The sequence below is a fragment of the Euwallacea fornicatus genome, chromosome 6 (assembly GCF_040115645.1).
Source record: "Euwallacea fornicatus isolate EFF26 chromosome 6, ASM4011564v1, whole genome shotgun sequence".
NCBI lineage: Eukaryota > Metazoa > Arthropoda > Insecta > Coleoptera > Curculionidae > Euwallacea > Euwallacea fornicatus.
In genome coordinates, this window is record NC_089546.1 from 4,394,430 (window position 1) to 4,408,090 (window position 13,661).

At 32.5% G+C, this 13,661-nt stretch overlaps 1 long non-coding RNA gene across 1 annotated transcript; it reads right to left on the reverse strand.

The window, feature by feature from the left end:
• Positions 1–5,143: 5,143 nt before the first annotated feature.
• LOC136339705 (uncharacterized) lies at positions 5,144–5,781 on the reverse strand. Its single transcript, XR_010732189.1, has 2 exons — positions 5,613–5,781; positions 5,144–5,368 (listed from the first exon to the last, which is right to left on the reverse strand). It is a non-coding gene; the product is annotated as an uncharacterized lncRNA (long non-coding RNA).
• Positions 5,782–13,661: the final 7,880 nt, after the last annotated feature.

Sequence of the window (13,661 nt, forward strand, 5' to 3'; positions counted from 1 at the left end):
ACTATGCTTTTTAAAACTTGGGATAGCTAAAGCTATCTCGAATTCAAAACAACTCGTTTCAAACTGTGAGGTTCTGTAAACTCGAAGTAATCTGAAAGGGAAATATTTGGCAAACCTAAAGTTAGCAACCTTGCCTTGTAGCAACTTTCCAGGAATAAAAACTGTCCTGAACAACTTTTCATATCCAGGAAATTTCATTTTGATGTAGGCACCCTACCTATAGCATTTAAAGTCAACTCGGACACGATACAAGAGACTAACCTATTTTTTTTTGGATGCGTGGAAAAGACAAACAAAAACGGTCCTAAAAACAGTCTGAAATGTCCACTTTAATTTTGTGTCCGACAGATGACGGTCGTGAAGTAATATTAGTTTTGGGAAGATTCCGGTCTAATTTATCCCCCGACAATTCCAAAGTCGATAGGATTCCATTCTGGACCCCAACGTTGCTTAAATGATGCATCAAACTGGATTCGGTATTTTGTTTTTTTTTTCACGTCTCTGTATCCAATTTTGCTTTTTTTACTTAGTTAGTGTTAAGTTGTATTATATGTTTTTGGGAACCCTACGAGAAGAATCAACATATCCAACCCATAAGAAGTAAAAATTGAAAAGTTGTGCTGATTTAAAATAGCACGTAAAACCTTATTTGATTCTGCAGCATAACCAACCAAACGGCGAAAATACATTTCAGCTACAAATTACAAACCAAAGGACCTTTTGCGCACGATGTCCTACATCAAAGGACAAATATTTTATACATAAATTCTACTGGCCTTCTAATTCTAAAGCCCTTTGTTTAACCTCTAGAGCTCTTTGAACATGGAACCCGTTTAGAATAAATTATTTTTCACCGAAAATACCCTAAAGCGCGTTAATATATAATTTGACAACCCTCCATTCTTTGATCATAGAATTTAAGAAGAAAAATTAAAAAACAATGCAATCTCTCTACTGTCGTTAAAAGGATCGGCCTAAGGGCGCAAGGACCTATAATTACTTAACTATAGAAAACATTTAACGCATTTATTTAACCACATATTTGTTCATTTTGTTAAAAATTTTTACCGTCTTTTGCTCATTTTCACGATGCGTCGTCTTCGAAGAGCAGCGAAGAAATTATTTATTGGATGTGTATGTTAATTTGTACAGATTGCCTGAGTAAGCTTTAGGGCTTTAGGGAAGGACTTGCGAACAAAGAGAAAAATGCGTGTGTATTAATTTTATATGTAGAACTTATGGTTAAACATTACCAGTATTTTGATTGGGGACTTTACACTTAGTTCACTATACATTTGTCTATCAAATAAATCTCATGAATATTTAAATAATAATTACATTATATCCTGGAGATGGCACATTAACTCAAAAAAGGCTTGACAGTACAAACTCACACTAATCTACTTTTTGAAATAAATGTACCTCTTTCATAATATATCAACTGTGTCCACCATAATATATATTATCTTTGGTAAGTAACAGATCTTACGGAATAGGCTCTACGTAACATAAATCGTTGCATAATAACACATGTGGTTACCGCATACACTATGGTTTTTTTTTAAATATAAATCTCAACGACTTGAAAATTATGCCGGCAATGGAAAAATTCAAAAACATCTCAACCATAATGCGATGAAAGAAATGATTGAGGATACAATTAATAATAATATTAAATGTAAAAAATGTATAGGGGTATTTTTCTTTTATCGGTATTATAAATGTTTTTCTACCCAGTGAATCGTCAAATCCTGTTTATTATCCGAGTTTACTTTTGTGCTTCTTCTCGAAAATTCTCAATAGAAACATGCTATATTCAATTGCGGAACGGTTTAAAATCGTTGTTATTTATGGTGCTCGGAAACGTTGTCTTTTACCAACTACAGAAATATTTCGCCAACGACATCCTGAAATTACCATTACTCCTTCTTATTTTAAGAAATTAATATAGAAACTTGAAGAAACCAGTTTTGTGGCCAATAAAGAAGGTATCCACCTAAGTCATTCGATGAATTTACTGAAGTCGGAACTCTCGCACAATTTGCCCAAAATGCATTATTATCTATCTATCAAGCATCGACTTTGATTGGACTATCAGCAATATCGGCCTAAAAAGTTCTAAAATTACGCAAATCTCATCCATTCAAAATCCAACTTCATCATGAATGGAATGAAGATAATCCAGACCGACGAATTGAATATTGCGAAGCGATGCAAGTTTTAATGACCAATCGGTCCCAACTACTGCTAAACGTTCGCTTCAGTGTTGAATGCACATTTTACTGGAATGATATTTTCAATAGGCACAATTGTAGAATATCGACTGATTTAAAGCTTCATGTTCTAAGAGAAGGAAGCATTTAATATCCACAAAAACTGAATGGTTGAGCCGGGATCCGTGGAGATGCTATCATAGGACCTTTCTTTATCAACAATAATTTGAATGGTGAAATTTACCGTGACCGTTTAGAAAATGTTATTGAACCATTGAACTTATGAACTGGAGAATCAGCGGGAAAAAAATTGCAAAATCACAACTGGACAAAAATTTATTAAGATTTCGACAGGATGGATCGCTGCCACATTTTTTTACCTGTTAGGCAATGATTGGATAACTATTGCCCCCTAAAATGTATTGGAAAGAGAGGAGCGATAGAATGGCCCCTTAGATCTCCCGATCTCAGGCCGTTGGATTTTTTTTTTGTTTTTGCATTATCGGATACATTTGATGGCGGAATTCCAGAAACTTTGATACCACAAAAAAGCTTATCGCAAATGCTTTCCGACAATATGTCGCGACCTGGTAAGTGCTATTAAAAAAAAAAAAACTTGAGTGGTTGAGGTGTATATGGTAGGGAATAGTGAGTTCATTATATCCTCGATCAGCGTTATCCATCATATTATGGTGGATGTGTTTTTGGATGTTTCCATTGCCGGCATAAATTTCAAGACATTAGCATTTGCACAAACATTGAAATAACAAGAGTGAGATATAACTTCATCGTTGATGGAAGTAAGTTACCGCCATGTACCAAAATTTTGCCTAAGATATATATCATATATCAAGGACAAAAATATTATTATAAACAGCATATTTATGAAGGGGACGTGAAAAGAACAAAAATGCTAATTTATGTATAAACGAATGGATATCTAAAAGGAAGCACATATTGAAATAAATGCCAAGATGGAAACCCTGAGATATTGCATTCTCCTAGTACTTGCACACCAGACGTAACAATTATATGCTATGGAGAAGCTTCACCTTGCAGGTAATAAACTTAACTGTATCATCAAATAAAGTATAAAATGCGATAAATATTTGCTAATATATTTGTTTACTCTAAGCTTGTAAAACCAGATAACTCTTTCTAAGAAAAAAATTATAAAAATGGAATTCTAAATTGAAATACTTAAAAACATGTCGTTTGGACGTTAAAATTGAGAAAAATCATATAGGAAGGTTCAGACCATTTTATGTGAAGTCAACAAACTAGGGTGAAATTGCCGATCTTGTGAGGGTTATTTATTGTATATCTCTGTCATTTTAAACGTGATTTAGGTCACAAAAGCTTATGTTGTATCTTCCGTGTATATAAAAAATAAACACATCTTCCTATACCCACCCCGCCTACACCATTCCTAATTCGACCATGGGAATTGCTGCGTTTCAGTGCTGATCGTCGTTAAATTGGCCAGATAATTTAGTAAACATTGAAAACGAGAGATAATTTATTTATTAAAATACCATATAGAAACCTAAATAGATAAACCCATTTAATTTTGTTCACTAACAAAAATGTAAACGATTTTCAAATTGGGTTTAATTTCGTAGTTACGCATCGATCCTATAAAACATACTCGTCCATCTAATTTGTTTAAACTGTGAATAGTCGATATTGGCCTTTAAAATGTTGCTTAAATTATAAAATTAGATTCCTGTTACTAAAATGCAAAATAATTGTTATTAAAATGTTTAACACTAAATAAATTTCAGCCGCCGATTTTTTGGTATTTCAATGAGATTCTTGCATATACTTATACATACGTGTAATGCATACCGCTGCCAGAGTACTAATATGGACAGATCATTTTCACCATTCATTAAATTAATAATGAATAAATTAAATGGTAATACATTTCAATTAGATCGTCGACAATCAGCCGAAAACTATTTGATCAAATGTATCTTCGTAAAGTATCATCGAAAAGCACTTTCTGAGAACTCTAAGATAAGGGATCACAAAACCATTTAACATTATTTAGTTGGGGTGGTCGAGGAGGAAGGAGTAAATAACGACGGATTGGTAAACATATATTTTTAGTTCTCCCTCGATATTGTACAAATTCGTTGGAGAAATGTTTGATGTCTTTTGTTGTCGCCCAGATATAGGCACTATAAGTTTTCAAATTGTCGCTCTGTGTTGGGGTTAAGCTGGAATCCAAACATAGATAGCTTCAGCATAATTATGCCGGAAATGAGGATGAAGGAGACATACACGAAAAGAGAAGTTTTGGCAACTATTGCTTCCATTTACGACCCACTCCGTATGTAGTTACAAATTAGGTTCTATAATTACTAAATGCAGGGTGCTTCATGAATATATCTCATATTTTCTACCTCTGCTAAAACAAAATTAAATTCGTGTCTCTAAAGAATGAAAAAAATCGCATCTTTAATCCGATATCAATTTTTTGCCAGACACAGGAATGAGAAAATATTTTTTATCTTGAAAACAGCTGCTTGAGCAACAAAACACTAAAAGGCCTCTTTTTTTCTTAAGAATTAATGAAATATTGAGATAATACATTCGTGTTAAAAAAGTTTTTACGTCCCATTTTTTTCATTAAAGATATCTCATTAAATGGCCGCACTGACGCCACTAGTGTAGGTGGAAATGTTCTGCTTAATCCAGAATATGCAAATTTATCCCGCCATAGCTTATCCTTAGTTCCATGTCCGTATCCCAAACCATTTTTAAAATATTTTTAAAATTATGAAAAAAAAATGCATTTTCGAAACTAAGCAATTTCGGACCTAGCTTTATTGGATGTTAATAATTATTTTTTAAGCCCTACGTCCCCTGAAAATTTCTCGGTAAATTTATGAAACATCCTCTATATTAAATGAAACCAAATTGAGTTAATTTTAAAACGATTTAAATTAGCAATTAACAGTGAGCACGAGAAATGCATCTTCCATGGTGGTAAACGTAGCCAGTGGTACAAACACATCTGGGTTCACATACGTCTGGACAAATTCTACCTCCAAATCCAGGTTCTGGATTAGCACATGTGGCCAATTGCCTGCAAGGCGAGTCGCAAGAATTGAAAACACCCCCGGGACCGCATCTCTTATCAGCAGAAACTGGAAATTTAAAACAACATAATTAAGAAAATCTTAGTAGAAAATCAGGTGCATATTCATGAAGATACAGGCAAAAAGATTTTATTGCCTGAATTACAAGAGCTTTGGCAGCATAAATTTAAAAGAAAAGCGAGTGGTATTACTTATGTGAAATCCTTTTTATATAATATAAATATTGGAATATAAACTGGAACTGGAAATATAATATTTGGAATAATACGGTTAATTGATTCCGTTTACCTACCTTCGAAACCTGCGATAAATGTTACTAATAGAAATCCGAAACTAAAGTTAAACTTCATTTTTCTTTGGTTAAATGAATAAAGCTCGACTGTTCTCCGAATAACCATCAACTATTAATATTTTGAGGTTGTTTAGCTAAGCTTTTGCTAAGTTTATCTTGTTTATGTTTTTTAATGTGAGACTAACTAATGCATTAAGATAACCCTCTGTATGGTATGGAAATAATCAACATCCATAATAAGTAAAATTGTTTTGAGTATTGACATTCCAAGTAATCAAAACAATTAATTATATGTCTGGACAAACGCTTAAATTAACATATCGTCCATTGAATTTTATGTAAGTTTATATCTATATATTAAAATAAAGTTTTAGAATTTTTTTTAGAAAACGCATTTTCTGAATTATTCTACTGGAAAAAGTAGATTAATCTTCTTCTACACTCTTAAATCATTTTCTCAATCTCGTTACTCTGATTAAAGATATTATAAAGAGGATCGGTTGAGAAGGGAAGAAAACTTAAGGCTCTTAAACATTTTCAGTTTAAACCGAGCAACACTCTAAATCAGCTAACTCCCACGCAAAGTTAATGTAGACCGGACAAGCGCCTCTTCTGGTTTTTCACAAGTATTGAAAACTCTGTCACATTTTTTCTACAGATACAGCATGAGTCTTAAAAATAAGTTAGTTCAGGTTAGGAAATACTTGCCCAATTTGGGATTGAGCAAAATGGTACTCCCGAATTTGTTCACTTCCGGCTACTTTAGCAGATATTTGGTAGGTCTCGGAAAAACTAAATTCTCTGATTTTCCGTCTTCCTAAATAACCCAGACTTTTACATAACACGATAAAGCGATTCTTATATGAGAGGGAATCGAGAAACATACGTTGTCCAATACTACATCATCTAAATAATTATATTTTGGTAGACACGTGAATGATATTATTTTTGTATATTTTAAAATTGTTTAAATCTAACCAATCAAGTACCAATCTAGCATTCATAAGAAAATGTAAGAAACATAAATTATTCGTAAAATTCAAGGTAAATTAAAATAAATTGGCCATGAAAGCTGTAAACAGGAAAAAAAACTCTCCATCCTGTTTACTACGCAAATAATGAGTTGCGGCAAAGATCAACTTATCGTTGCCGAATGGGATAAAATCATGGTAAACCCCCTGGTTAATTAAAGCAGAAATCCTCTGACGAAAAACTTTCCATTTACCATATACAGCGTTTGTCAAAAGTATTGCAACACATTTACAGCTTTAGTGAATCTTATATTTTTAAAAGACGTTTAAACACATAATATTATTTAAATGAAGCATTTAATGTTCACTGTTCATATTTTCACTCTTATTTAGTTACCCATATAAACTTTTTATTTTCAAATGGAAAGGCACCTATTACGGTATATCGAATGAAAGGTTATTCAATAAAGAATACAACGGTATGCTCAGAACAAAAACGGGGCCTACAGTTTCCTTAAAAAATAAAATTATTTGATACAAAATAAAGTAACTCATTATTACGTCAAACAAAATTGAAATTCACACAATAAATGCTCAAATTGGGCTCCAGTAACAATTTGGTAATGACTTAATCTATCTGCGAACTCTTTTTTGTAATTATACAATGTTGCTTCTGTTTTTGTAAACGGAACCTTTTAAGTGATCACAAAAAATAACAAGAAGGCAAAATCTGGCGATCGTGACGGCCACTCTATTCTGCCTCTTCTACCGAACTATCTTCTGGGCAAGATCTTATCTAGACATTCTTTCATCGCCATAGCATAATCTGATTATTGGCTACCTGTTCTTCATTTTCTCCAGGCAAAATTGTGGCGATATAGAGTTTGCACCCAATGAAGGTTGCCTGTAGACCAGCAGCGACAATTGTGCCGATTAATAGATCCATTTAAGCAAAACATTGCTTCAACCCAAACTAAAATTCTAGAAAAGAACCTATCATCATGAATGCCTTTTTTGCATCAATTCACAAAATTTCATCTTGTGTCCGAAATTTTCAAGCATCAACTCTTGAGTAAGGGAAATTATTTGTGGATGAATTTTTTTCCGTTTCTAAAGATTGCTTACTGATTTTGCAGATACATCAAATTCATCGGCAAGTTTACTGGTAGATTTTATGGAGTTTTCATCGGTAGATGAAAGAATGTCCAGTGCTTTATCGCCGCCAATTGCTGTTCGAGATCTTCCACGAACGACTTTCACACTTCTAGCTTGTTTAAATTTATTATTAATCTGAAAAACTACACTTCTATGAATATATCGGGCTAGATGTTTCTTATTAAATATGAAAAACGCCTCTTCATAAGTTCTTTTGCAATCTCTATACCCCAAAAAAAATTGAAATTCCAATTTTTTGCTTCTCAGATAAACAACTCGTGTTGTTGATATTCGGATTGTGCTAGATATTTAACAATTGAATTCCACTACTAATGAATCCTACGGAAATCAAAATATTTTGTATCTAAAAAATTGTTTACATCAAAAGCTATTTAAAATGTTTACGTGTTTTTGTGATTTTTGCAAGCTGTTTTGCAGTGCAATAAGAATGGATTCTCTATTTAAGAAACAAATATTAAAACTTTTAATCCTTTTAGAATATAGACTTCGCCGTATTTTTGTTTTAAGGAAACTGTAAATTCAATTTTAGTTCTAAGTATACTGTTGTATTCCTTATTAAATTATCTTTAATTTGTTATACTGCAATGAATATCTTTCCATTTGAAAATATAAAGTTAGTTACAGTAGCTGGAAAGCGACAAAACTTTGAAAATCGGAAATAATGCGTTAAACGTCGTTCTTTAAATAACATTACACTTGTTTTAGCATATTTTTTCAAATAATTTATGAAAGTTATAAACACAATACTTTTTACAAATGCTGTATATCGACTGTATATTAATATTTACAATGTTTCATTGCCTTCTGTGAAAATTATGAAATAAAGATTATATTTCAGACTTGTAAATAAACACAGTGCAAAAGATAAATGCATAGATCATCTAATAAACATATAAATAGCAAGAAACAGACTTGATTCTAGTCATTCTGTATTGTCGATTTTTTTATACTTAAATGTAATGAAGCTGATTTTTGGTTTAGTGGTTTTAAGTGTTGTTGCTGTAGTCGAAAGTGAGCTGAAAATCCGCTTTTTTAATATCGTATATACATTTTACAAAAAAATATTTAAATATTTATGAACTTTGTAAGATTTTTTTTTTAATATTTACTTTCAATTTAGTTTTCGCTGACGACAGGTGTGGTGAAGGAAGAGTATGGAAAATATGTACGTCACCATGTAGAGCGGTACCCACCTGTCAAAGTCCCAACGTTTTACTTATGCGCAAAATTTGTCCAGCGGTTTGTACATCTGGGTGCGTTTGTGCAAAGGGGTATGTAATGGATAATGAACGATGTATACCACGTTCTCAGTGTCCCAAACGTACTTGAAATTTCAATCAATGTATTTATATTTTTTTATGATTCGTTGAATGGATAACATCTTATAGTATAAATTTTATGAGAAGCTTTGTATGGAAATTATTATTAATTACTTATACGAATTATAAAACAATTGGCTTTGATTTTATAATCGTTGTCCTGCTTGGTACCCTTCGACCGAATTCAATAACATAAGGATTTATTTCAAAAAACAAAATTACTCCTTCATCTACCGCTATATCTTACGAAAAATAGCCGAAGAGCTTAAATTTATTTAAAATATTTATTGGAAATAACAAACATATCTCATATGTCGCAGTTAAACAGAAATAAGTTACGTTTTTTTGCTGACGGAAAATCCCTACATTTCAACAATATTTTTGAATATAAAAAAATGACTATAAGTTCATGAATAAAAATATATATTTATAAGTAAACAGGAACCACCTAAATACAAAGTGTAAAGTTTGCTCAAGTAGAGATTTAATCGAAAAGAGTCACCGTTAGGCTTGTAAAACTGAGTCTACACCAGCATTGGTCTAAGAGCTGGGAATTGGGAATTTTGGCCCCCAAAGCCTCCCTTATCATTCAAGTCTTTAGCAGATTTTAAGGGTTTATTCAGAGGGAAAAACGCCAACAATATTACCGATAAATGCCAAATCAAAAAACTGGTCATTCTACCTTAAAACATGTCTTTTTTTTAGATACCTTCCATGTCTGATAACAAAGAGGGTTGATCAATTTAATTAATTTAAAAACCTAATTAGTGAATTATCTAAAGATTCAGTTTATTTTACTTTCGTAAATATTACTATTTGATCACATTTGAAAGTTATAGTCAATACCTGGTTATTTCTTTAGGTAAATATTAAGAAAATTTATACGTGATGTAGTATTATAAATCATCATATAACTAGTATGCATGATTCCCTAGGGAAAAAAGTCCACTCTAAACATCTTTTCTGTTACTTGTTAAAGAAAAAAATCGCTAAAACACGTTAACTTTAATAGGGACGGGGACATCTTTTGGTGAAAAGTTGTTTTCGAAGTGTCAGTCCATTAACCCTGGAAACCACCCCACTGGAATTTCAAAATTCGAAAAGGGGGGTTGTGTTATACCTCGTTTGAAAGGTAATTTTATTATCTATATGGTCAAGCTTTTATTTTATTTTTTTATTTTTGTACGTCCGTCGAGTAAAAATTAAAAAAAATACAAATAACTTGATCTTAACCATAAATGTTATTGTCATAAATTCTGAGAGTGTAAAGTTAAACGTAATACGTCACTACGTCCCAAATGTATCAATAATAATAGAATTTGTAACATTCAAGTTAAAACTGAGAATTTTATAATTTTATCATTTTTTTGCTTTTTCATTTGACTAAAATGGTTAATATGTTACAAGAGAGAATCGAGATAGTGAGCCTGTGTCACAAAAACAATAATTATGCAAGAGCTCTTGTATTCAATTTACATCATTCTGACAAAATGGTATGCCACCCTTATGTATCTCAGTTTCTAATGAATTTCAATGAGACTGGTTCCGCCCAAAAAAACACATGAAGTTGAACGCTCAATGAGAGTTGAAGGAGTTTAAATAGCGATTCTGGGACATGTTCATACGAACAATGGAACATATGTATGTACGAAAGATTGCTGAGATATCCAGCATTTCAAGAAGTAGTGTTCATAGAATTAAAAAAAAAAGTAAAATTCTATCCTTGTGTCATAAAACTAGTAAAGGAATTAAATGAGGATGTTTTCGACCGTCTATTAGAATTCTATGAATCTTTTAGTACCATGTTACATTTAAACAGACATTTACTGTATAATACAACATTTTCTGATAAATGTTTCTTATATTTAAATGGTGAAGTTAACAGACATAACTGTCGTCACTGTAGTGACGTCAATTCTCTTTTGTTCCGAGAGACCCATACTCAACAGCATCAAAAATTAAACGTTTGAGGAAGGATTTTGGATGATCAACTTGTTGGATTACTCTTTATTGCTGGAAATTTAAATGGAGAAAATTACCTACAACTTCTATAACAAGTCATATTTTCCATGATAATTGAAATACATGAACAAGATCGCCGCCTCTTAGAAAGGGAATGAGTTTTTCAACAAGATGGAGCGGCTCCACATTACACTGCTGCTCTCCGAAAATCTCTAGATGAAGAATTCCGTGGAAGATGCATTGGGAGAAAACGTACAGAGAAGTGGCCCACGAGATCCTCTGACCTTAGTCCCCTGGATTTTTCCTTATGGGAACATTGGAAGACTGAGATCTGTAGCACATCATCTAATTCCCTTGAAGAGTTACACATCCAAATCGTCGAAGAATGCAGGTCAATAACACCAGAAATGTTGAACAATGTGCCGCCGACGTTTTGGCTGGACAGATGCATAAAAGTCAATGCAGGCTAGTTTAAATATTCATTACGATAAAATAAATAAAACATCAGTAAAAATGATTAAAACTAAACTATTTAGTTTTTGTTTAATTCCTACAACGACGACACACAAAAATAAAAAAATAGAAGCTTGATCATGCGGAGAATAAAGTGACCTTTCAAGCGAGGTATAACACAAACCTCCCTTTCAATTTAAATATTTGAAGGGGGGGAGTTCCAGGGATAGAGAAATGATATTTCGAAAACCATTTTTTTACCAAATAATGTTCCCCTCTCTAACAAAGTTGGCGTGTGTTAGAGTGTTTTTTTTTTTAGCAAACATCAGGAAATATATTCAGGGTGGACATTTTTCCCTGGGACTTCCGGTATACACTTGTAAATACATACCTTGCAAGTTTCTCTAACGCTTCCGTTTTACAAAGGCTTGGTTGCTGCTCCTGCCACGATTTTCGGGTTACAATGTTCTATTTTCACAAATTAAAAGTTCATTTCATTCAAATGAATTACTAGACAAATATTTGCAATTACTGAAACAAATGGGACTGCTGATAAAATATTTAATTAAAGTCATGCTGCAGTTTATTAGTTGTAAAATGTAGATATTACAGGGAAAATATTTAAGCTGAAAATTGAATAAAAAGGGAACATATGAAAGTCTCTGTGGTCGAAATCATTCTGTTGGGATAAAATCTAGAGTGGGTCATGACTAATTTATTTCGAGGCACGCGATCGACGTGTAATTTCATCATTTTGCATGACAGTTTCCAAACATGATTTGTTTGTCATTATCTTGATTTATTCAATTGAAAACGCATATATAATATATACAGTGTATCTACCTAAGTTGGAGTCATATGAGAAACTTGTTATTATTAATTTACGAAAAAAACAACTATTATTCATACAAAGTTTTGCATTGTCTCTGTCAAGGGGTTCCTTCGATAAATGAAACCACGAAAACGCCAATTTGGTTTACATGAAATGAACTATATTTAACTTGCACTTATATCAAATAATGAAAGAGTTTTGGTCTAAGTAGGAAGAGGGAGAATGCTTAATTGGGCGGGTTACACACTATGATTTCGATCATATCCCGACACCGACGCAGCTTCCATACGAAGAGAAGAAAAAAGAGAGAGCAAAATTTACTTCGATTATCCCTTAAGTACTAAACCCGAGGAATTCCAACCAGGGGCGCACCACCACCAAGAACCCTTACGGGCTATGGCTACGCCGGATCCCGGCCATCAGGGGAATATCTATACTAGTCACTTTTCTGGAAATATTGCAGGCCCAACAAATTGCCCATCATGGCAATAGTCCCGACCCAGAAGGCTTCCTTTGACTAGTAGCATATTCCCCAGCCAAAACATACCCTTGGTTTTGGCCTGATGGGCCATGTGGTCTGGCACCCAGATGGTATTCTCAGAAAAGTATCGCCGTACATGGGCGTAATTTAAGGGATAAAATACAAATACATAACAAAAACCAAAATTAACAACAACGAACAAAAAATCAATAACTTAAAGCACTTAACAGTCTCAAACCTAAAATGAAATAACTTGATATCAAAGTTTTGAAATTATATTCCAACTTTCATAGAAATTTGAATTTTGCTCAAGGAAATATTATTATTGTTTGTTTCCTAAGACATATTTATCTCTTATTTATTGGAAATAAGATAACTTATCGCCTTTTAATGTCATTTCATAACAATTGTACAGTTTATAATAAATAGGTAATTAATGCATAACAATCGTTTATTTTGCTAATAGGAAAAAAGAAGGGCTTAATAATTCGTGTAACTATGTAGGATTATATACTTTAGTTCACAGTCATTCCGCTAGTGTCTCCTCATAGCCCTCCTCTCTTTCAAATATATACATATACATATACAGAGCTTGTAAAAAGTATTGGAACAAGTTCAGAAATTTTCATAAATCCCACTTCTCAAAAAATGCATAAACACGTATGATTTCATTTTGAAAAGGCCATTTGATGTATCATTTTTAATGCTCAAAATTTTCACTCCTATCCAGTTACCTCTATGGACTCTTTATTTTCTAATGGAACCTATTGTAGTATATCAAATGAAATGTACATAATTTATTAAGAAATAAAAAAATATGCTCAGAATTAAAATTGGATCTATAACTTTCATTAA